The sequence below is a fragment of the Apis laboriosa genome, unplaced genomic scaffold, assembly GCF_014066325.1.
Source record: "Apis laboriosa isolate Shangri-la unplaced genomic scaffold, ASM1406632v1 scaffold58_cov148, whole genome shotgun sequence".
Classification (NCBI taxonomy): Eukaryota; Metazoa; Arthropoda; class Insecta; order Hymenoptera; family Apidae; genus Apis; species Apis laboriosa.
Window position 1 is genome coordinate 244708 of NW_025223827.1, and position 26939 is coordinate 271646.

The window sequence follows — 26939 nt, forward strand, 5'->3', positions numbered from 1 at the left end:
CTTCAAAAATTTAATCAAAAAAAAATTAAAATCAGTGAGATATTCTTCTTTTTTGAAGATATTTTTTTTTTTATATTTTTCATTTAAATCTATTTGCGCATATAATGTTCGATTTCATTTTAAAACGAGAACAGATACGTATGTGCGTAATATAACCTACATAAAATTACTGATCCGTGTACTACGTGTAGTTTGGTATTCTCTGTATTTATTACACGCGCAGCGTATTTAGTCTCTCTTTGAATCGCTGGCACAGCCCTTTAAGTGCATCATTACTTATTCCCTTTTGTCTCGACCGGCTTCCTGTTCATCGATGCATTTCCACTTTTCAACCATCTCGAAACAAAATGAATTGCAAACTGTCTCGTGATTTATCTCAAACTTCTTTCGATTGTTTCTCCCCACTTTTCCTTATTCTCTTAACCAAAGCGTAACTTGATTAGTACAAGTTATTAAAATGTTTGCAAAATATCAAGCAAATCATTAAAACTTTTGATTCGATGAAACGCTTTTTGTTTTTTCTTTTTTTCACATTCATTTCATTACAATTCTTAAACATTGCTGAATGAATAAATGTCTCGATAAGAATCCAGTATGTTTGTATATATCTTGTCTGCATAGAAGTTGAAACGAAGAGATCCATGACGATTCAAAACTGGCGAAAACGAAGATCCTCGTTTCTTCGTGTAAATCGCGTAATATATATCATTTCTCGTGTATGGATTTCTAATTAAATCGTGGAAAAAAGATCCACGGACAAGTTTCGCGCGAAAACTTTTTCGTTTAATTGCAAAAATCCGGTGAACCGATATAAGCGTCGATACCCTTCGAACAAATCACCTCTCGCGATAGTTTCGAATTTTTATTGGAACCGGGTTATGGCTGGCAGATAGGATTGGCGTTGGGCAACGTTGATAGATGACAATTATCGCAAATAAACAATCGTTCGTAATGAAGGCGAGGACCGATGAAACGATCGGCGGCCGCTCATCAATCGTAGCCGCGAGTGCGCAGACAGAAATTTCATTTATCGAGAAAGTTTAAATCAAACCGCCATTACTCACGGTGCTGCAACTGTGACCGGCCGTTTCGATTCCACCAAAAGCCAATTGAAATTCGTTTCGTCACCGGACTGGCCGTATCGTTTCTCTTTTCCATGCTCCCCCTTTTCAGCGTCTGGATAACTATTATTTGAAAATTTTGAAACGGGCAAATTTCGTTTCGTCCGAAAATTCGCATTTTCTGTTTTTTTTTTTTTTTAGATATCGTTTAAACATTAATTTTTTTCAAATCTTTCTTAAGTTGCGATTCCCTAGTAATATTCAAATAGTAAATTAAAATAATTAACACCTAAAGAAAAAATTAAATAAAAATAGTAAAAAAGTATTAAAAAATTAATAATTTCTTTATTGTTTATATTTTAAAAAGAAATATTATGTTTTTGTATATTTCTGTAATTAATTTTAAGAAACTTTAAGAACTTATATTAGAATTTAAAAATGAAAACAAATTTTTAATAAAAGAAAAAAATGTATTGATGTTGTGATTTTGTCAGTTATTGAAAAATAGCCAAGAAAAGAATGAGGAAATTATGGATACTAATTATTTTTTATAAAAGTCACATAGCTTTTCTTAATTTTTCCTTATTTTCTTTTTTTCTCTTCCGTTTGTCTCTCTGTTTCCTCTTTAAAATTTTAAAAATTTTTACTTTATTTCTAATTAGTTTTTTAATATTAGCTATTTCTTTGTTCTTCTATTTTATATTTCCTATCTTTTTCTTGTTTTCTTTCCTCTCTTTTTCATGAAAATACAAATTAAAATCGTTAAAATTTTTTTATATTTTATATTTAGCAGATATTGTATTATATTTTTATGATCGAATATTGTAATTTTAAACACCGAATAAGCTTTTGTTGTTTTATCTAAAATATCTCTTATAATTTTTTATAAACTCTCCAAAACATGTCTTTCGTTTGTAATTTTTTGGAATTTTAAAAAATAAAATCAATATTTATGACTTATACATTTCGAAATACGAGATAAAATATAATGATGAATGAAATAGACTTTCATAATTTATTTATCAATGTTTTATAAAGTAAAAAACAAACAAACAATAGAACATATTAGATTAGAAATGTTAGATAGAAAATATATTGATTTTAAATTAAAATCCTTGATTTTTTTTTGTTCTTTAATATTAATATATCGAAATAATTATAAATACAATATGTATATTTACTTTAATTTATCGAAAAATTATATGAAAATGAACAAAAATTTTTACTTTTAACGTATATGTTAATTATTTCATAACCTAGTGTTACACGCAATACGAGCTGTCATGTAGCGAAAAGCTTTTCTAACGTAATATGATATTCGTTTTCGTGATTCCTCTATGTTCCTGTTTCACCTACATTTTAATTAAAAAAGAAAAAATAAATAGCAACTACCTTCCGTAATATTCAAAACAACAAATTAAAAGAATTTACTAATTAATTTTTTCTTTTTGAGTCTTAAAAATCTTAAAAATCATTAATTTAAAATGTAGCGATTTAAAGTAGATTTTATGAATTAATGATAATAATTTTATTTCATTTCGTCAATTTTAATATATGGATATTTCCTTTCTTTAAAATAAATCAATGATTTTCAAATCCAATTAAATCATTATAATTTGCAATTTACTTATCGATTATATAACAAATTTGCAAATTTTATTACTAAATTATACGAAATTATTAAGATTAAAAGTTGAATAATAATGATTTTGGATATTGACGAAAAAAATTATGCGAAACAGAGTATCTGCGATTGCTCAAAGACGCGGGACGTTTTATAGGTGGGGATTGTGGAAAGTCCGAAACAAAATTGATTAGCAGAAATTATTCGTTCCAAAGAGAACGTTGATTGAGTCAGCAGTATCCTCTGGTTCTGCCAACGGGTCTGATTAAATTTCTCAGTTGGAAATGGATAACAAGATTTCGACGGAAGTGACCTGGATTGCCCGAAGGTAGCATAATACGTTTCTAAGTACGATGTATTTATTGCTGATGTTAGTTCCACGCGACTGCTGTTTTTAAATGAGTCATCGGTATTTTCTTTTCCCAAATCTCATTATTCTATTTACTCGAGACAACTACTTAATAACTTATGAATGAAATTCAAATTTATAATAAATTTATAATAAATAAGATAAAATATAAATTTAATAACTTTCATGGATAATAATTAAAAAAACTGTAATTTCTTATGTTCATTTTCTAAATTTTTCTTTTTGACCATTGAAATATTTTATTTTTAAAATTTTATACTTTATTCAATTATTATTTTAATTATTTATTTAATAAAAAACGTGACAAAGATAGAATGATAATTTTTATGCATAAAAATCCTAAATTAAGAGATTTAAATAACTAATCAAACGCAATAACTTTCGCGATAACTTTTAATTTTTTTAACTCCTCTGCACACGTAATAAAGATCCCATAAAGAGATACGTAATTCATATCACGTCCAATGACTTTATTAAATTCGCTTCTTCTTCAAAAGAATACTCGATCGAATCCAAGCGATAAATCCAATATATCCGTTGCTTAACTCTCGCCAGGAACAAATTTGGGAGGAGGAGTGAGGAAAGGATATTATATAGTGCAATACTTCCTTTCCGTTTCGAAAATTACCACCACCATTTACAAAACGTTCTCTTTAACGGGTATTACGGATATCTCCTCTGTTTTCTGTTGCATCGTCGTTGATTTATTCAATCGAGCGATTGTCGATATTTATCGTCTGGACTCGGGTTCCAACCCCCGGGGAGGGGAGGGGAAGGGGGGTTCACGAGACATTCGATGAGATAAATCATATTATCGTGGACAAGTAGCGTGGCCAGTACGTGGCAATCTGCGCCGATGCCAAAACGGGTGGCCGCGTATGAACATGGAAATCATATTAGACTAAAACCACATTGCTTAATGGACGCCATCTGCCTTAATCCCATTATCCGGCCGCAATTCATCACGGCTACCCTTTTCTCCTATCGATGCGATACTGTTTGCTTTAACAACTCTTCTCCGATCTTACTATCTATTGTCCCGTTCTTCTCTTCTATTGCAACCGGAAATGTCGAGTGGGGAAGGAGGAGGGAAGGAGACATTTTACTACACGTTCATCCTTGCAATGATCGAGAAATATTTTCATACGCAGAAATTTTAATATTGTCATTTATTCACGTGATAATAAGAGAAATATTTTCATTAGAAATATTTTCATTAAAAATATTTCTAGAACATAGACGAAATTTTAATGTTAATGTTTTCTAGGTAATTTTACTCGATCCTCGCGATGGCCGAGAAATATTTTCATTAGAAATGGAATATTGGACTAAATTTTAATACCGTAATCATTTTTATTACGATTATTATGATCTATATCTATTTATATCGAAAGAAATGATATTTGAGAGCGATGAAATTTCTCTTTTTTTTTTTTTCTTTATCTCGTTTGATTAGCTTAATCAGTGATCTGTGATATCGGTTACAAAATGACCGATAAAAGTATAAAAATTTTTATAGTTACAAGATTTTCCTTTTAATGATCATTAAATTTTGCTACAACGATCGAATCAACGCAACGATGTTGACAAAATTGTTCAATTAAATTAAAGGAACGAAAGGAAAAAGGAATTTCCACTCGGAAGAAACGAATACCCCGTGACATTTATGAATTCTGTCAGGGGCCGTTGTCACAAACGCCGCCCTTTCTCCCTTCCCTCCCTTTCCCTATACTCCACTGTTACACTATCGAAACGCGAAACATCGTCCCGCATCCACCCCTCGGGGACGACAGGTCGATCGATTAAAACGGCCGATAGACCGTCCGTAGAAAGAATCGAATTCGAGTTTCAATCCATTCGATTCGATCGGATTGCGATTCTTTCTGGCAATAAAAGGGAAACGCGATGAAACTGGCCGTTCTGACGCACAGTTTCGGGTAACGCGAAATGGTTTTTAATATTCTCGAACGACACGTGAACGTATAAAGGAGTTCGCTCTCCTATCTCTCTCTCTCTCTCTCTCTCTCTCGATGCTTCGACAGAGTGGAATCGATATTATTCCCCATCGAGTGGCGGCACGTCGTTGGCGCTCGTAAGTTTTTGAATTTTTCCCCAGAAATATATTTGGTGGATGTTAGTTTATAGGCGGTAAAACCGTGTGGGGGGAGGGAGCCCCCTTTGTTTGCGTGAAATCTTAAATCGAAGGGATTTCTTGTGTACACGTACGGGCGATGGTGTTTTCCAAAGTCTCGGGGGCCGCGGATAGGAAATCGATATTCCGCCCGAACGAATTGAATCGAAAGTTTCGCGCGGGTGCGAGACAAGAAACGCGGAAACTCGATAAACGACAAATCCGTTACCCTGGTCCGGGCACCCTTACCTTTGTTTCAGGAACTTCCACTCTTTCTTTCGTCCCTTGGTGACGCGTGGAAATCGAAAGGAACCCAAGGTTTTCAACGTGTGAATCAATTAATGGGACATTTGTTTGCGGGAAGATGTTGTATAACGATAGTGCGAGCAAAAAGTTTATAAATTTACGCAATTGATCACGGATATATTCATATGAGAATTCGATTAATATATTGCGTTATCGAATATGATGAAAATATTATGTACATAATGGGTTATACACGAAGTCACTTTAAAAAGATTAATGCTTAAAATTTCAATATTATTTTCGTTTTTAAAAATATAATTTCACAATGGTGCGAGATAAAGATAATATTTAAATTATGAAATACTCGAATTTTAATGCTTTATTGTTATAAAAAATATTTTCAGATGAAATTATATATGTATGAAATATGAAAGGATAATAAAAATTTTGATTTCACGCACTCAAAAAGATTTTCCGTTGAAAAATATAAATTGTTTTACGTATAATCCATCAATATACTTTGTATACACTCGAATTTTCATTAAAATCAAATTTTTCAAAATAGATAAATTTTCTTTTTTAAATAGGATTTTTTTTTATTGTGTATCATTCACCAGAGTTACTCAAGAACTATATCCTTGATATTTAACATTTTACAAATGTTTATTTAAATAAACATTTTGATTTTAAAGTACAAGATTTTAAAAAATGATTTAAAAGTAATTCTATTTTGATTAATTTGACTTTTGAATATACACTTTTTATATGTTTTTATAAAAAAAAGTAAATATGAATTACAGAAAAAAAATCATGTGCAGTTCACTTTTTGAGCACCGTGCTATCATTAATTCAAAAATTTCTCATCTTTTGAAATAAAATCACAATCTTCGACTCCTCCATCTTTACGAAACTACACTTCGTATCTAAATAGTCTAAACCTCTGTTTTCCTCTTGACAGTTGTTCGCACAAAATTATCATCTTGTCTCGAACTTCCAACTTTCTTCAACGCGTACATTAACTTTTAATCGTACACAACAAGTAATCATCATTCACTGCCCAATTTTAATATCTCCAATCACCTGTAAAAATATCTCTCACCGCAAGTAATCATCATTCACTTAGATACTCAGACACTCAGAATATCCTTCTCCAACCAACCCCTCGACGCTGCGAAGAAAGATTTAAATATGCACGCTCGGCCGTGACCGCGTGCATACATCATCTTTATAACATCCAGCGTTCGGTTGAAAAGAGGCCGACCATCCTGCACGGCACGCGTGCATTAATGCACACCGGTTGGCGACCGATAACGACTTCCTGCGGGTACATTCTCGCGAGCGGAAGTGGCTCCATGTACGATGCGCTTCCTGACATCCATCGAGATTCCTCTCCGACAACGTCGCCTTTAAAACAGTATATTAGGGCGGTGGTTATAAATCAGGGTGGCATGGGGTGTCGGTCGCCGCTTCAGTGCTTGGTAAGTAAGACACCATGATACGTGCAACGTGTTCTACGTGTTGCCGTTACAAACGGTGTTGTGCATCCACCAAGCGTAGGCAGAAATACCATCGAGCCGGAGTCACGAGATTCTCGGGGTTGCCTGCCGCTACAATATTGCTGCTCCCTGGCTTCAGGCCAATCCTAAAGGAGCAGGATGAACAAGGAGAAAGTTAAAGGATTTTGGAAGAAAGGAGAGAGAAGGGGACAGGTGGAAGAAGATTTGACGAGGTTTTTTTTTGGATCATGTTCAACAGGAGAATATTGTAGGAATAATGGATATAAGTGTATTCGTATGTATTCATATTTGAGCATTTGAATTTTGATGTATACTCAAATTTCGAGTATCCAAGCAGGATATATTTTATATAATTGTATTTTTAATTGTAAATTTTTACATAGTTTCCACAAATATTATAATTAAAATAAGAAATATAGATAAGTATAAAAGTAAATAACTAAAATGATTAAAAAATATTTTATTTCTGAAAATATCGTGGTATAAGGAATTGAGTACACAAACATAAATAGGTAAGTACATTTCAAAAAATTTCAAATTTTTCATTTCTATTCTGTTTTCCTATTACAAAAATTGGACGAAAATTTGTTATTTGATATTTAGATTCACAAGAACATAACTTGATAGAATTTAATACTTTTACATTTTCTCTAAATTTTCGATTTTGTAAGAGCATAATTTAAAAGATGATAATACGTGTAAAATTTTTTTGATATTTCTAAGAATAAAACTTTAATCAAATTTTATTCTCGTGTTTTCTTGTTTTTAAAAAATTTAGAAATATAAAGATTCTTTCTCGATACATAAAAGATCTACGAAAATTGATTTTGTATCTTTAAATGATAATCTAATTTTTTTAACTCGATATTTTTCAAAAATCATTAATTAAATATTTTCAAACCTACTGATTTTTTTGTTATAAATGAATCATTTGATAAATTTCATAAGAAATATTTTCTATTATCTCTTTATATCTCTTTATCTCTTTTGGAACATATAGATATCGATATTCGTATACCGATCTCGTGGCCTCATTTCTTCAAGATCTTTTTTTCTCATCCGGTATCATCAATAATATATAAATAGCAGAAATCTCGATACGATGTTATCGTCTGTTCGAAACTTTTTCTATTGATATTTTTATTACGCGAAAATACGCGGTCAAAGCGAGTAGATAACTCTAAGAAGTCTATTTTACGAGCGGTACCATATTGCGGATTTTCAGCGGTATAAGAATGCTCTTTTCGGAATCCACCGGCCTTATATCGACTTGCCTCTCTGGAAGATTCGTTCCGCGGGATCTACGCGTTTCACGAATTGAAAATCTCGACTTTTCAAAAGCGACTGACAAACGCCGATTTCGCCTCCACGTTATGGATCACCAGACCGAATATTCCATCGGCCACTGTTCCGCCAGGATCCATAAAATCACGAGAGAGAGATTACTTTGGGACTGCGGGCATTATCAAGCGACGTTCAATCGAATTCGATATGATCTTATTTCCGGTGTGCGACCAAGTGAAACAATTGAAGTTACCATGGAATACGATTTACCTAAGCTCCTAACTTCAAAATAACGATCTACCTCGCTTGAACTTTTGTTGTAATACGAATTACTTTTCTTTGAAGGAATTCATATTTGGATGATGGAAGACAATCGATAATGTTATCTATCGTTTTGATTTCTTTTTTGATAATATTCTTATGAGATATGGTAACATTGAGATATATTAAAATTTTTATCCTCGAAAACGTAATATTATATTTATCTGTAACAAATCTTTTGAAAATAGTTTTTGATAAAAATAGAGTCGCAAAAAAAAAGAAGGAAAATATCAATAATATATCAATTTCAATAATTTTCTATTTTATATACGTAATTCCAGAAAATTTCTTGATTAAAAAATATTTTTCGGAATTGCTTTAATTTTATCATTCAGGTCAATTTTGAAAAGAGAGGACACTGATGCAAATGGTGATTGCTAAAGAATATTGAATTCACAGTGGTTTAATTGAAACTATAAAATGTGAAGACGTATGCGACAAAATTCACTTGTATCAATATTAATTGTAATATTGTAACATCAATATATCGATTTAATAAATAAATTATTTTAAAGAATAATTCAGTGAACGAATTATATAATTTTAATATTACGAAAAGAAGGACAACACGAAAACAGGAGAGAAGAAATTCCAGCAGTGGAAGAGGTCAAAGCGAGATCAAACACCATTAAAAAAATTCCACGAGAGCAGAGCAAGGACATCAGAAGAAAAAAAGATTCCAAGGAATGTTAGGAGAGTGTACCAAAGAGAAAGATTCTAGCGATAAAATAAAATAAAATTCAAGGACAGGATCAGAGGGAAGTTGCAGTTTCTACCAATTTCACACTTTCGTTTCCACGAAGTCAGTCATACCAATCGAATGAATCTTCGTCCCTTTCTTTCGCATACCAAATTTATCCCCAGTATGAAAATTGCGTACTTGTCATCAGATTTCATGAGATCTTCCTCGTCCTCTGACAGAACTGCTGTCGTGATCGAGCCAATAGGGTGGCCAGGGTGAACGAAGTAACACCGACAAAATTCCTCGTCTCTTGTTTTCCATTCATCACAGGAACGGGGACGAGAGAGGGTGGCACGAACGTACGAGCCATCGACCATAAACATCAGACACGACGGAACGTGGCAAGTCGGAGGTGGTATGGCCGTCATCGTCATCCCCATAGGTGGTTTTCCGGGTTAACCGACGCAGCGCAAGGTGGCCACGGAGCGCCCCATTGTAACCGGCTTGAAAATCGCTCGAGTGTACCGGCGGCGGCCAGACGGGATGGCCGAAGTGCGGTCGCTCATTGGACGTTATATCTGTTGGATTGCGCAAGGTGATTCATGAATGCGTGTGTTCGCATATATCAGAAGGCGAATGTAGAAGGATTAAATCGAATAGAAAGGAAGGAAAAGAGAATATAGGGAATGAATAAATGTATTATTTAATTATCGTAAGCTTTAATTTTTATTAAAAGCTTCTTTCTAACTCGGAATATAATAAATTTTTATTTACGTATAATAAATGAGAAATAACGTTAATATTTTGATTAAAAATAAGAGTTAATTTTTTACATTTACATAAATATCATTTAAATTCTTACGTGTAAATGTTTTTACTTGAATTTAGATGAAAAATAAATAATAAATAAAATAAAAAGTTATTCGTAATAAATAATAAATTTATTTTTGAAATATTTGAATAATTTTTATATAATTTTTATGAATACAAAATTAATTGTTATTTATAATTAAAATATTATTAAAATATTTCACTTAATATTTATTATTTACTTAATATTATATTTATTAATTAATTATATATATAAAATTATTGATCGTTCTTAGCATTATCTTGTTTAATTTTCGTTATAGTTAATCCCAGTTAAGCATTTTAAATAAAGTTAAGCATTTTAAATAAAGTTACTAATTAAAGTAATTTTATTCGAAATTTAAAATTAATTAGTTTTAACCTATATCCAACTTTATAAAAAATTTAAAATAACTTAATTCAATTTAATATTTTATATTATTTGTAAGATCGTTATAAGCAATAGTTTTTAAAAAAGAAACATATTTATATATTAAAATCTATTAAAATTAGGAAAACTTCAAATTAAGTATAACTTCGAAGATAATGATTTTCAATGGATGGAAGATCATAAGAAATAAGGAATCTTGCCCTTTGAAACAATTTCTTATTCATCTCGATATGACTTTTATCGGTTTCTGAGATATCGCGTATAAAATGATAATTCTTAATCGTTTCATTTAAATCTCTTTCTCGCACTTTCATTACTCTCAAGCTTTAGATAAGCGACAGATATAAATTCTAAAAGAATATAACTAGGACTATAATATAATCTTAGTTGTTTGACGCTACAATTATCTATAATTCGATGTTTCGAAAAATAAATTATTCAAATAATTTTATTCCTAACTTTTAAAATTTTGCCTATCTCTGAACACATTATCTCAAGCATCCGTTGTTCAAGTTTCATTTGCAATTTTGCATGATTGTATTACTATAATTCTATTACTATAATATAAAATATAGAGAAGCGTGAATTTATTTAATTTCACTTTTGCTTCCTTTGTAATACGTACTTTCACTTCCTAAAGTATTTCACACGCTTTTATGAATCATTTTGTACGAACAGATGAGAGCAGAGAGAAATGAAAACGTATATTACGTCTCCGACGTAAGTGTACAAATGTACATAGGATAACTGTGATTCTACGAATCGAGAGAGAGAGAGAGAGAGAGAGAGCACTGGTTGGCCGGGTATCGGTGTTAACGTCTCAGTGGACACGCCGTGGCGCTGTCCGCTTTAACCGATAACGTTGCTAACTCGTTAGAAATGAATGGCCCAGCCCGGAGGTAGGTGCCACAAGGGTCACAGACAATGGAGCTTGGCCACCTCCCACGGCCACCCACTCAGTACACATGACTTTGTTCGGCTACTTCGTTCTCAATTACTTCAATACCCCGTAATTAATCTGGAGAGCTGGATGGCCGGCTAAAACCTCGTTACAAGGCTTGGTGCTCTAACTCTCTGGAAAAAGGATGAAAGAGGGTGTTAATACGAATTATCACCTTGTTGTTGAAAGACTAGAGAAAAATGACAACAAGCGAAAAGGTAAACTCTATTTTTATCGATCAATAGCCGGCATAGAAACAGATCAGAATTTATCTAACAGCTATTATTTTATCCCATTATATCGTTATATGCACGAATATTTAAATATTATATTATATCTAGATTATATATAAATTATTGCTTGCAATTTAATAGATTTTTCTTAACTTTTGGAATAATTCCTTAAATTTTTCTTCCCAAATGCTTTGTTCAAACATTTTGCAAATGATATTAATACACATATATATATATATATATTATTTGCAATTTTCAAATGATATTCTCAAATTAACCGACCAATTCGTTTATTTGATTAATCGTATTATTAACAAAGTCTATTGAACTTCGCTCGTGCGAAGATTTTTGAGAGGCAACCGAATCGCGTTGACCTTGTCGAAAACTGGAAGATCCGAATGAATTAGACGATTTCCAAGATGGCAGAGTTCAAAGGATATCGGATAAAATCTCGTTAATCCGCGACCAATCGCGTGGATCTTTCGTGAAACGCGGGTGTTCGAATTCTTCGCCCGCCGCTAAGGAGCTTTCCATGAAAACTTTCGAACGATCGTCGTCGAGGAGGAACATCCCGGGTTATCGATCGACGACGTAATCGCGGCATTAATACAATCCGATCTTCGCCACTCGACGCCAATGCGAAAGACGGACGGGATCCTCTTCTATCGTTTTCTCGGCCGATAACGCTCGCATGGCCCCTCCCCCACCCCCTCGCGAGAGTAATCGGTGTCACACGATCGTAGCCCAACTTTCGGCCGGGCTGTAGATCACAGTAAACCACTGCACGTGACGCGCGAGAAACTTTACAAAACTTTGGTTTCCCTTAAACTGCGCGGCATTAAACTCGCCCTCGGACTCGGTGGAACAACGAGATAGCGTCTATCGATCGCAGACCAACACCGACAAACAACCGTCGCCGTTCCCACTCTCTTCTCCTTCTCCTGGACTTTCGATTCGTAGATCGTTATCGATGCCGTCGTTTCGATCGATGAAGGATTATTAAACGGTGGGATGCTGGAACCCAGGGTTCGAGGAAGATGAACTCGACGATATATACCCGGCGGGTTAAACCGGTTGACCCGGGGTGTCCCGTTATCCGAGGAAGCTATTGCCACGAAAATTTCTCGATTATGGCGTCGCGACGTTTCTCGATACCTCACGAAATCGAGCTCACTTAGAGAGGTATATATATATATATATAGGGAGGCGTATTAAAGAGGATGGAGAAATCGCTCGGTGGGAAATGTAATATCGGAAATAACGAATGCAAGGTTGAAGTTTCGGAGGGGGAGAGGGAAATTGGTTTTGAGGGAATTGGGAGCTCGGTGGAAAATTCTGCGCGGGTCTAAGGGTAGATTGGTTGATCCCGCTGATTCCGTGTAAATTGTTGAAAACAAACGTTCGAAACTTACGTAAATCGCATCTGGCCCGAGTAATGTCCAATTTTCTGCTTCGCTACTGCGAATAATTTACGCTGCGCGTCTACCCCCGTCGTATGCAACTCGAGACGGGGAGGGGGTTGAACGATCTTCTCACGCTTACAAAACCGATATTGCCTCCCACTTTGCTTTTTCTCTCCTTGCATCTCGTCCCTCTGCACTGTACTCCATTTTTAAAACCGTTTCCCTCCAATTGGGGGGGAGGGAAAGCGTCGACGAAGCTTATAAATCCGAACGATCGCTCTCGAATTTAATCTCGTCGGGGATGAGAAGGGAAGGACGAGGCAATCTGCCGGTTGTTTTTCAGCCGGAAACGATCGACGTCGTACGGGGGAAGAGGGATCGTTCGCGCGTCGTAAACTTTTGGGCGGGGAGGACAAAATGATTCTCGAGACGATGGAGGAAGGATGTTGCAAGTATTGTTGCCGCAGCTTTATGATGGATGGACGAGAAGAAGAATTCCGTGGCTTCGAGTCTCCTCCCTCCTCCCTCGTGATTCTTTAGGAATGCTGCCCTTTAAAAAGAGGATAAACTCGAGTAATTTGTCACTTTGCCACCGAAGTTCTTTACAACATGTTCGCCCATCCCCGTATTCGCAAAAAACAAGCCCCTTGTCTCGGTTACCCCTGTACGTGGGATAGATATGACGCACTCCATTCCGTGATCTTAACCATGAAAAATCTTCTTTTCGCGTGGATTTCCCGTAATTTTTGAGATCGTTGTTCTCGTGGACGTTGTGATGTTGATTTAGATATTTGCTAATATTTTGACCATCTATCCAGTGAATAGTGGTTTTGTTTCTTTTGGAGAAAAAAGATTGGCAATTGGAAGTTATGTGCTGTTTTAGTTTAAAGTTTAGATCGATTGCATACATTCTTTGATCTTTTATGTATATATTTCTTATGTATATAATTATTCATATACCAGCTCTTAAAATATAATTGTGATATCAATTTATTAAATTTATTTCACCTATTGACTTTTTAAATATTAAAGTTTTATGCAACTTAATTTTAATTAATTTGTTAGATGCTTCAGAGATATTTATTATTATTTAAATGATGTATAAAATTTTGATGTAAGATTTCTATAAAGCTTGAAAGTTAGATTAAAATGAAATGAAATTTGAATAATACAATAATTATTAATATAAGTTCAGATATTATCTGATCTATCGATTAAATGAAATTCAAGTAGTATAGGTCAATGATTCATCGATCTAGATATTAATACATAACAAAATTAAACATAACTGCATTTCTCACAAGAACAAGTGAAACTCTTAACAAAATCTTTCACCAAAAATGTATCTCTCTCTATTCCTCGAAAAAATATAGATTGCTAATCGTCCAAATAGAATATATCTGTTTTAAAGAGGAAAATATTCTCTATCCTTATGTTTTTTCTTGCAATTCTATCCGATTGAGATCGAGATAATCGATCATCATCCTCGTCGAATATCGTTCCCAATTCTATCGTCTAACGAGAAAGAGGAGTCGTTGCAATAATAAAGATCTTCTTTTAGGCTGGATGAAAACAGTGGATCTCTGAAAATGTACGTGTGATCGTACGAATCCTTTGGTAGAAATGGAAATAAAACGCGTTGTCCAGGAACCTCACCGTCATATCTCTTCCCACTTGCCCGCCTTTCTTTCGTCCATCGACCCCCGCTTTCATTGTCGTCCATTCTACTTTGTCCGCGGACTATGTGTATAGAAAAATGCGCTTGCTGTGTGCGCGCATATAAATATGAGTGGAAACGAGCGAAAAGGAGAAGAACGAAACACGGAGCCGTAGATGGCGCCTTTGTGAGAAACGTTTAAGAGATTCAAGGCTTCGAATGGTTAAACTTTGGATTCCTTAATTGCGAATCCTTGTACATATTTCCATAGAGGGTTCTCTAAATGTTACTCTCGAATTCCAAGTGAGTTTTGATTGCTTATGGAACTTGGAAAATAGTTCCACCCTTTTGGGGGATCGCTAATCGCTCAGATTCAAACAATTTAGATTCAAAGGTATATAAAGGATTATTATTCATAGTTCTTTCTCATATACATCTTTCTATTTTGAAATAATTGAATTCTAAAAATATCTACTATTCTTCTACAATAAATGACAAGTCTTCTCAACAAATTTAATTACATCTGTTTAACGAAAAAAACTACTTCTCCATATCGCGAAGAATTTCATCCAGACAGGTGTTAAGTCCCTCTGAAGCTTTTAACGCGCATTGAAACACAATTACGAATAACTAGCCTCAGCAAAGCCCGACTCAATCTTCCATCCCTTCAACTTTTTATAACTTTTCTTACACAACGATCCAACCAATGATCTTCGAAATTTCTTCCCGAGATAGCATAGCTGATTGCACCATATCCCTCCCTCCCTCCCCTTGTCCTCTTGGGGCATGCTAATATATGGAAACACGAGCGACCAAGCGAGCGAACATCGTAAAGCGGGTAAAGAGGGAGAGAGAGAGAGAGAGAGAGAGAGTTTGGCAAACGAGATCAAACGTTGCAATTAAGTAGGCGCGGTTGCTCGTATCTCTACAGGAAATCTACCTACGTGGACGTTGAAATCGGTTTCCATCGTTGGCGCGCGCGCACACATACGAGCCACGAGGAAAATTGCAGGTAGGAGTTAAGGCCGCGCGTTATCCAGCCGCGCCTCGATATCGATCGATAAAGCTTATCTCGGCGTCGCAGCGCGCCGGAATGCGGAAATTTTCGTCGGGACGGCTTTCCTTCGCGCGGGAGTGAATTACGCCCGATGGAAATGGAACGGTTTTCGGAAGGGAAAAATGAGCAACCGCTGTTGAGCTTACACGTGTTTCCGTTCGTGTTTCGGCGAGATAAGAGGAATCGTTGGTTTATCGCCGAGCGGAACGCTTCGTTTCGCAACGTAACAGTTTCGCTTATTTTCGTACTTTGTGAATTTTAATTTCAATCGGGGGCATTGTATCACTTTCTTACGAGTAATTAATTTTTAATTTTTTAATGTCCCCCGTGTACGCTTTTATAAAGAATCATTTTTATGAGATATTTTTATCCCAATTATTAACTTTATGAACGAACAAAGAAAATATTGTATATTGTTTTATTCGTTAGTGAAATAACGTGAAACGTGTGTAGATGGAATATTGTAGTATCGTTCACGACAGTATTACAGTTAATCTAATATAAATTGTGTAGTTTTGACAATATCCTGTTTATCAAAGCTATAATATCTATGAGCGGTACGTGTAATTTAATAAATATCATAAACGATAGAAATATTTAATTCATTTTATGGAATTTGTGATAAAATTAAATTTGAAAATTTTCAAAAATGTGTGGAATATAAATGCATTTAATAGTGTTGAATATTTAGATAGAAATATTTTCAGTAATATCGAAGGAATGAAGGTAAGAATGATAGATAGGTTTATTTGAATTGGAATGATGAAGATATGAAAATGTTTCCATTTTCAATGTTGTGCTATGATTAAAAAGAGAAAAGAAAAGAATATTGGATTTGCTAAATTATATGAAATAAAATATTTTCTTAAACATTGTAGAAGAAGTCAAAGAATTTATAGTATTCTCTAAGTTAATTTAACGATATTTGGGAATCGAAAAATTAACCACCAAATCACAGTTAAGGAAGTTGAAGTTAATGGTATTCTAAATCTAATACTTTTTGATTTGTTTTTACAAATGCTAACCTCTTTATATTTCACATGATAAATGTTAATTATATTTATATTATAATTTATTTTATAATCCCTACAAATATTACATTTTACACAAATTGATTAATAATTAGTTTTCCAATTGCATTCTTAAAACATTTATTATCTCGCAAAATTTTCACGCAACACGTGTAGCACTATCAAGATAATAAAGAAACATTAATACTTATCAGAAGAACAAACAGACTGTAATAAATTTCGTTTTAAAATCAGCCGCACAGAGAGTGGAAAAATAACGTGTTAATCACCGATGCGATTCTGTCCCTGAAACAGTAGTTTCTCTTCCACCCTCTTCTCTTTCCCCCCTCCCTCCTCGTTTTGCCGCCTCAACTTGCCACGATATCCCTCGCCAATTTATCTTCCGACGAACAAAAATAAGGAATTGTAGCCCGGCTAAGGGGTTCGACGCGCGTTGGTGGTCGCGAGAATTCAAGTCTTTGCAGGTAACACGGGTGAGGGGAGGGGGAGGAGGGGTGGAATGGGTAGACTCGTAGGATAGGATAGGACAGTCGTTTGTCATCGCTGAATAATCGCGAAGGGCAGGGTTGGTCGGGGCGACGACACGAAGGAGGTTGAGTTGCTGCAGGTCGTTGAATGTCGGAGGTCGCGAGGGTGGAGGGGTTGAAGTCAGGGACGTTTAAAAGTACAATGGAGACCATTTACCCTCGACTCTCCCTCTCTCTTTCTCTCTCTCTCTCTCCCTCTTGTAACGGTCCGTTCACCCCTCGGCTACGTTGGTTCGGTCAGAAAAGTGGCTGGCAAGGGGTTGAAATCCGGCTCATTGATGCGATCGTGCGCTGGTGTCCGTGTGAGCCGGATTATTTCGCTGGGAAACGTAGAGCAAAGGAGCGCCTTCGACCGCCTTTCCCCCCTCCGAACGATTTGATATTCTTCCAGTAGGATCTTAATAGAATTTTTTGCGGGTCAGGGAATTCCTTGATCCCGGAGTAACGATGCGTAATAAGCTGGTTGATATATATGTATATATATATATATATATATATATATATTCTCCGGTATCGGCTATGATTCAGATGCGCGATCTTTCGGGGCAATTTGTCACTGTCGTTTCACACCGCGGATCGTTACGCCACCCGCGTAAATACGATCGCGCGTGAGATCACGCGATCTATCGCTTTTGAAGTTACGTGTTTCTACATTTGTCATGGGTAACAAGTTGCTCGAGGAAATGCAGCCGCGAGAATATTAAATCACGAATACGAAATTCTGTAGGCAATTCTTGAGTTACAATAATCAAGCGATTAGATAATTTTTAAATTTTTATTATTTCTTTTTTTTTGCATAATCTTTTTATAACAAGTATATAAAAGATATATAATGGTTTTTAATGTTGGAATTCATTTGTTACATGTTTAACAATTATTGTTCATTTTGAAATCATTTGTGGATAACTTCTTTCAAGATTCTTTCTTTTGGGTTATATGTTGTTAATATATAACTATATAAATAGTATGGAAATAAACTATTAAAGTATTAATTTCTATAAATATTCTATTTAATTCTATAAATTATTCTATAATTATTAAATAATTCTATAAATTAGTTAATTCTATAAATATTCTTTTTGTTCTAATTTAAATAGCAGAGTTTTTAAATAGTATAGTCATTAGAATGCAATTTTTTTTTTTTTTTGCTTTGATTTTGTTTTGTGAAAATGGTGTTCTATAATTAGAATTATTTATTAAAGTCTAAAAATTACTTGGATTAGTGAATATAATTTACTTACATTTAAGTAATTGTTCTATGTAAAAATTGTCTTAAGTATTAGGGACAGAAGAAAATTATATAAAAAAAGATATGATTTTTGAATATATGAAATATTTTTAATTTTGAATATATGAGGTTGATATCATTATCAATGTAATTTTGATTATTAAAGAGTTATTTTAGAGATCTCTAAGAGATCTTGAGAAATAAATCTAATTAGTAATCTAATAAGTATTTCAAAACTTGGTAATATTTTAAACAACATATAAATTTGTAATGAACAAATGATTTGCGATATTAAAAATTATTATATTTCGTTTAATTATTAGATTATGAAAAAAAAAAGAAATAATGGCCCAAATCGAAGTTTAATTGATTCTTGTTATTCGCGTAACGTAAAAATTTAGAGAAGAAGGAAAAAAAAAAAAAGAAAAAAAAGCTTCAAAATTTGATCTAGATTTTGGAACAGATGTATGCAAGCGCACGTATCGTTGTTCTATTAGTATTTTGCTTTGGTTTCTCGTATATATATTGGAATTCATCAGTGCAGACTACGTTTCCACATAAATTGAGATTGATTGTTCGTACGTAGTTCGTTTCGTAACGAATTATTGCACACTATCTTGACTAATTATTTATTTCCTTGTAAATGATTGGTTATCATTCCTCTTAGAGATATTCTATTAATCTAGATTATTATTATTTTTTTTAAATCTATAAAATTTCGTTCCACGATTTTTCTGAGGTTTTTCGATTTCAATGACGAAGAGAGAGATCATCGATTCCTCGTGCATCAATAATCGTTATGTCGAACGGCAAGAAGGCGACTGGTCATCCGTTCTAATTACTCAAGATGGGTTGATGGTCAACATTGACGCACAGTTGTACGATCAATGCCTTGTTCGTGTGTGCGAGAATCTGGCAATTCGACTGTAATTCGAGTTATGCCTAATGCTTGAGTGATTCAGTTCAGTGACAAAGCCTCTCTGTAGGTGAAACTAGGAATCAAGATTAGAAATCTTTCAATTTGGATTTATCGCTTTTACGTAGAATTTTCATTCGACATGAAGAGCATAAAATTCGATAATAAAAAATTTGAATCTTCGAAAACCAATATCTAAAAATTAGAAATAAAATCTTCCATTAACTTAAGAAATATAAAAAATCTATATTCTCAATTATGAAGAATTTTTATTTAAGAAATAAAGTTTTATGGTTGAAGTATTCAAGTATATAAAGAAGAAGCTACGAATATGAAATATCCATTTTATTATTTTAGTATAGAAAGATATTTAGTATAGAAATATCATTTAATTTTTCTTTTATTAATGTCAAAAATACGAATATTTCAAATCTTCATTAAAATATATTAAAACTATGATTATTATAATATAACTTATTTTTTTTTTTTTTTACTTCTTTTTTTTAAAAATCTCAAAATAAATTTAAGTAAATTTTACTTTAATAAAGTGCGCATACAAATTTTTTATTACAGTCGAAACATAAAATGCTCATTAAATAAAAAAGAAAGAAATAATTGCTATGAGAGAATGTTTTAATTGTCATAATATTTGAAATGTAATATCATTCTAACTTTGCAACTTAAAATCTTGTTCTATTTTATATCTGTGTTAAATTTCTATCCTATCTCATATTAAAATTTTTATTAAAATTCTAGAAAATTTAAATCTTCGAAAAATTTTAATATTATTTAATATTATTTAATATTATTAAATTTATTTATAATTATTATATTATTTATAATTAAATTTATTTAATATTATTATTGCCTTAAAATTCAAAAATTTAAAAAATTTGGCAATTCTAAAAGAAAAATTGAGGATATTGGAGAACGTTTTACTATGTTTTTTATCCTCAAAGTAAATGGATCGAAGCAGGAACATCCGTTCAAACATTGATTGGTCGATGAAAACGTTCCCCGGTTGTCATCTCGAATCCTCGACTACTTCAGTTTTTCAGTACGTCACCGTTGTCAGCGTTGTAAACGCCACTTTAAACGTCCATTTCAGTGACGGACCTCTTTCTTTTCATCCTTTCTCCGCTTCACGGCCATGACTGAAAAAAAAAACCTTCCCCGGCTGGTTTTAGAAGCAACTTACAAAAGGGGACATAAGGAGACGTGGCGTGCACAAAACGGAAGGAAAATGAGACAAGAGTGGGGAAAAAAGTTTGCCATTTATAATGGTCGAGATGCGGTATTTAAACTTGACCTCGATTTTCGTAGAACGTAACAAAAGCGGGCAGGAATTGCCATCTCAAAGTATTTTCATTTCAACGAACGTTTATTACGATACAATAAATCGTGAATGGGATGACATTAGACATCATGTTACATTATGGTCAGATTGTAAATTACACTTGTGGTGTGACGCGTATCGATCAAACACAGCGCTGTAATTAATGTTCCTAAACTGGTAATAGATTATTGATTATTGGTCGGGGAGGGGGGAAAGATTGGCGTGTTATTCATTTGTTGTCGAAGCGTGGACACGTTAATAATTATCACGACGTGTAATCTAATTTTAATCGGGCCTATTTATATCTCATTCATATCTCTTTGATCTGAATGAAAATTATATGCGTTATATCTCGATTGCACGAAATTGTGATGAAATAGAAACTTTTTAGTGCAAATTGTTCCATTTGAAAATTACAATCGCGTGACTTTTGTTCATCTATTTAGATTATCTAACGTGTCGACGTAACTGAAATATAGAGGAACATCGATAGCGGTACGCATGCGATCGTTAAACGAGCTAGAATCTCGTTACTTGTATCATATCATTCGATCAGAATTTAGAACCTCTGTTCGAATTAATGCATGAGACAAGTTTTACCTAATATTTAATTTTTTAACATTAATTTTCATACTAGTTATACTCCATTTATGATCATATCATATTATGTATAAAAAGGAATGTTATTATAGGCAATTTAAAAAAAAAAAATTTATACATTGAATAGTGACTTAAATTTAATTTAATCTTTATATATTTCCCTTTTATATTTAAGAACATCATCAAATAAAAAGAAATATTTAATTAGAATGTTTTATTTTTGAAAAGTACTTTTCCATTCAAGAATTTTTGTAATATAATATCTTGATTCTCTTGAATTTTTATTTACATGGAAATTTTTATTTATATAGATACATTGATTATAATATTTAGTAAATTTAGTATTAGTTTTTTATTAATTTATATTATATTTACATTCATATTATTATTTAATTGTTTATAAAAATCACAAATAATAATTTTTATATATTAAAATAATAATATGCTTTCAAAATTAAATGAAAAAAATATATATTTAACTAATATGAATTATTCCATGTTGCATAATATACTTTGTATAATATACAAAATTTCACATTAGTACTAGTAAACTTATATTTATAAACAATCAAAAAATTTCATGAAATTTTTTACAATAAAAATAATTAAACATAATAATTATAAATTTCTTAATTTTATAAAAATATTCAAAAAATATTCTTATAAATACAAAATATATTTCAAATCTGTCATCTCACATCATTTTTTTTTCTATTGCAAATATATTCCATTGCAAAAATTATAAATATTCTTCTGTTATTGATTTTATTAGGGGATTCCAATTTAGCAATAAAATTTTACATTATCCTTTTTTCTTTTATTCTTTTATTCATATTTAATTTTACTAATAATATTATTTAATTATTGAAGAATTAAAATGATATGTGTCAATTCTCAATAAACATATTTAATTAAAATGAGAAAAGTGCTCTAAAAATTTCACTCAATATACTCAATCAAAATATATATATATTAGACATACAAAATATAACATATGTATCCTGCACCTGTGTTTATTTACAAGGATTTACTACTCATTTATAGTTACACCCCCGATAACATGAGTCAAGCCAATCGAAACTCCAACAATGAGAAGCAACCAAATGTTGTCGCGAATCGAACATATCGTTTCTTATGGGTTGTTAGTCCCGATCGAACGAGCCATTACGTTATCTCACCATGGTTCTGAATGTTATCGAGGCCATTTCTCCCCGCAGCCTCGTTGAACGCCTCCGTTGAGCTATTGCTCACCGCGGTTGGCAGATAATCTAGGTTGCATGACTGGAGGCTCGTCATAAAGCAGTCGTGTATTCACCACGGACACGCACGTTGTCTGAAGGCGAATACGAGAGGGGTGAAGTTATGGATAGAAGAAGAAAACCCGGGAGGGTGGCTAAAACGCTTTTTTTTTTTCTTTCTTTCGATAAATCCTGATGGATGGAATAGATTTGGCTCGTAGATTCGTCCATTACCTTTGGACAGATGCAATCTGTCCTTGTGTCGCGTTCACGCCACCTTAAGTGAGATCACTTTCGTGTCAATGGGTAATGAATTCATCCAACTGCTTTATCTGACCGACACGACCCCATCAGATATTTCTGTGTATTCGTCTTATGATTTAGATTAATCATTGCGAGCAGTCCTTAAATTATCTTGTCGTATCAGTATCTTTCATCACCCCTTTTGAAAAGTAGAAAAGTGAAACTGTTTATTATTGATCTTTACTACTTAAATTGATTGACGTTGCAGTTGTAAGAGAATCAAAAATATTTAATTTATGTAAATATAGATGAGTTCTTATAAATATATATATAAAATTTTATATAAATGTTGAAACTCTTTTTAATAAAACTCCTTTAGATATTGTTATAATTGTCTTTTACGACTTTTTTTAATTTTACTTTTCATTTTGACAAATGAAAAAGGAAAAAGATCAAAGTTTTTATTTAAAATAGGGAGTAACACTGAAGAATTAAATGTAAAGTTCCAGAGCTTTTTAGCCGCAGGCTTACAGATTCAAATCTCATTGATGTTTCTATTAACTTTTCCCTTAGTTCTTGCAAAATTTATTAACCAAGAAACTATTCTTATTCTAAGAAAAAAAAAATTAAACTTATCAAGAATAAAAAACTGATTATTAAAAAAAATCGCGAATATTAACTAAAATTCTTTTACTTTCAAATTTTTCGAGAAAATATAAGAGATATAAAAATATAAATATAGAAAATAAAAGATAAGAAATACAAAAGAACTACATATTAAATAAAAACAAAAAATGATCGAAAAGAATCAAGTATATCCAAAACTCAAGTATTTCCCAGAACTTGACTTTCATCGAAAACAAATTAATCACATCTCGCTCGTTTCCTCTTCGCGTTTTATAACTGAGAATTGAATAAACGAACTAGCAAATACGAGAACAGAGAAAGAGAGAGAGAGTTCTTCGATCTTATTTGATTAACCGTTTCCACGAAGTATGGGAATTTCGCCACTGTTTCGATTCTGTCTTCAATCGATATATACATACATACATACATACATACATACATATATATCAATCGTCTGTAAATGAGAAATTTTCCACTCGCGTAGCTCGCTAGTCAAATGGTAGGTAGGGAAGCGGGATCAAGACTTTTCATGGGGAGCGGTAGCGGCTAGGAGCGACGGCGATATTTGCCGCGTGCTAATATTGGTCTTTGCTATTGGTTGTTTGCCGGTAAATAGGAATTTTCTCCCCGGCCGTCGGATACTTGGTCAACGTGCATCGGGAACGAGATTCAATGGTGATCGGCCGCCGCTTTGAAAAACGGCCCGTTTCGGTTTGTTCGAAGCGTCTGCCTGTGATGCGGGCTCGCGTATCCTCGATAATCGATAATCGAAACGAGTCTGTACGTGCGAGGGGTACGTTTGCTTAGCTGGCAGATAGAATAATTAGGTCTCGTGTATCGGATCCCCGATTGTATAATATCGTCATAAACGTAATAACTGTGCAGGGCAATTTAGTATATCTCTCTAACGTAATGTCTTTTATCTCAAAGATCCTCGTCGCTGTGATCGGATAGACTTAAAATATGCAAAGATATTTAACATTTAGCTGCTTATGGGGGGAAAAGGTCCCCGATTTCTCATCTTCAGATCGCGCATTGAAACGAGATACGTATTGTTAAATTTCTGTATGATGTAAATGAGAAGAAAATTCACAAATATTATGAAATTGTTTGTATAGAAATGGAGATCAATTAATAGGATTATAATGAAGTAATTGATTGATAGAATAATAAAGAAAAATTTTCTTATGTGTATAATAAGTATATTTCTTTTAGTTTTCAATATTAGCAAAAATATATTTATTACTTTATATATTCATTGCTAACTATTTCTTAAGATTTTCTTTTAAATTAAAAGTGATATATATTATTTATAGTGTATATTATGATATATATTGAATATATTTTCATCATAAAAAAATCTAAATTTAAAGTCACTTTTAGATAAATTAAAATAGAATTTAGATTGGGTTAAATTTTTATGAGAAAGGAAAAAGTTGAAGCTTTTATATGTACTTGAAATATGTAAATATTGTATTTTGTGTGAGAAATTACATATATATAAATTTTTTAAAGCTATTTTATTCCTTTATTCATTTATATCATTATACTTTTATTTGTTAGGATACGTAATTGTCATTATTTTAAGAAAAGCAATCATTTAAACTCAAAATGCTATATTAATTCATGTTTAAGCTATCTTTTTTTCAAATATTTCGAAAACAAAAAGAGTCTGTTTGTTATATCTATAAGAAAAACTTTTACGGAATAATGACTGACATATTTCAAGATTATTAAAATCGGAGATAATTCTGCAATTTTCTATTTTTTAATTATCATAGGGAATAAATTGAGATTTATTTCAAATATCACTTATAAAATATTACTTAATTATAAAAATATTATTCAGAGATCTCGCTACTCCGAGATCATTTTAATACGTAATTTCTCTTCTTCTTGTTGTTCTTCTTCTTCTTTTCTTTTTTTTTATTCTCGCTAGAAAGTGCACATTGAACGAAGCTCTCCACACCGATGGTTTAATCTCCGATGCGTTCGCCTACCTTTTCCCCCCTTCCCTCCCTCTCTTATCCTCCTTTTATTTCTTTTGCAACCTCGACACTCCTTTTGTCGCGTTCCAGTTCCACGGGGTGATGATTCTTTTCTGAGAGTTCAGAGAGGTGTCAGCGTACCGTTCGTGGCGCGCATCGATCATTAGAAAGGTATTAAAAAACGCCCCTCCCCCCTCCCTTCCCCCGTTGTTCACCGTGAGTTTGTCTAGCGTGTATCGTATCGTCTGGCGGGACCTTTGTGCTCGTTTTTCACGCGACACAGGGAAGGAAAAAAAGAATAAGAGAGAGAGAGAAGGAGAGGAGGAAAAAAGGAAGAGGAAAAAGAGTCGTTACGTGGAACGTTGGCGGGACACGTGTGGCAACACGGTCACGCGATGCACCGGTCGCCCCCCACCACGCTATCCTCGATGTCTTTATCTTGCTTATTACCGTAATGCTTCCTTAGTTCGCGGTTAGAGGGCGAGCAATTTCCTTCTCGACTTTCGAAGACAGAGTCCCTTTTGTGTGTAACGCCATGGAAATTAATCGCCCGCTTAAAGTGGCGTGATTAACGAGTAGTACGACCAGGCGTCGCCTATAAATCATTCTTTGACACACTGGTGGAAGCGCAGCGAAAACATCGCGCTCACGATCTGACCGCTCGGTGTATCAGCTTTAAGTAGTAGAGATTGAATATGGTCGGACGAGTTACTTAAGAGTATTACGGGACGTTGTTATTTTCATTCGTTCACTTGTTACATTTATCACGAATATTTATATACGCGGGGGTGAGATTGATGATTTTCGTAATTAAAGGCATGCTCGAGCATGCTTGACAAAATTAATATTGGCTAGATTTCGTTATATAGCAAGGAAGTATCATTTGTTAGAAAAGTGTAAATGAGATAATGGTTTTTATACGGGAACAACAGAAAATTGGAGAACAAATTTTTGTTTTTTTTTTATTTTATTTCGTTTAAATTTATCTTAGGATAGGAGAGTATTATTCTTCGATATTCAATAATAGTCGCTTAAATGGATCTATTTCATAATCGAATTATAATACCATTTGACTCATTGATTTTTTCAACCACTAAGAAAAACTATTTTTACGGATCTTTTCATTTCTGTTCTGTATCAATTATCTTAATTGTTTTAATTAACCAATTTCGAATTAACAAAGTTACCTAAGTTAACCTAATTTTCTTATCTTTCTTAAACCTAAATCTACAAATTTTCGCACGAAATATCGTTCAATTCTCCTTTTCATATCGAACTGTATAAACATTGCAAAATCTATCATCTCGTATAATAAAATGAAACGAACTCTTAATATTATATTTTAAAAGAATTATTTCATATTATTGTCAATTGTTAGAGAAAGAAAAGATAGAAAATATATATTAAAAAAAAAAATTAACAAAGAGAAAAAAAATATT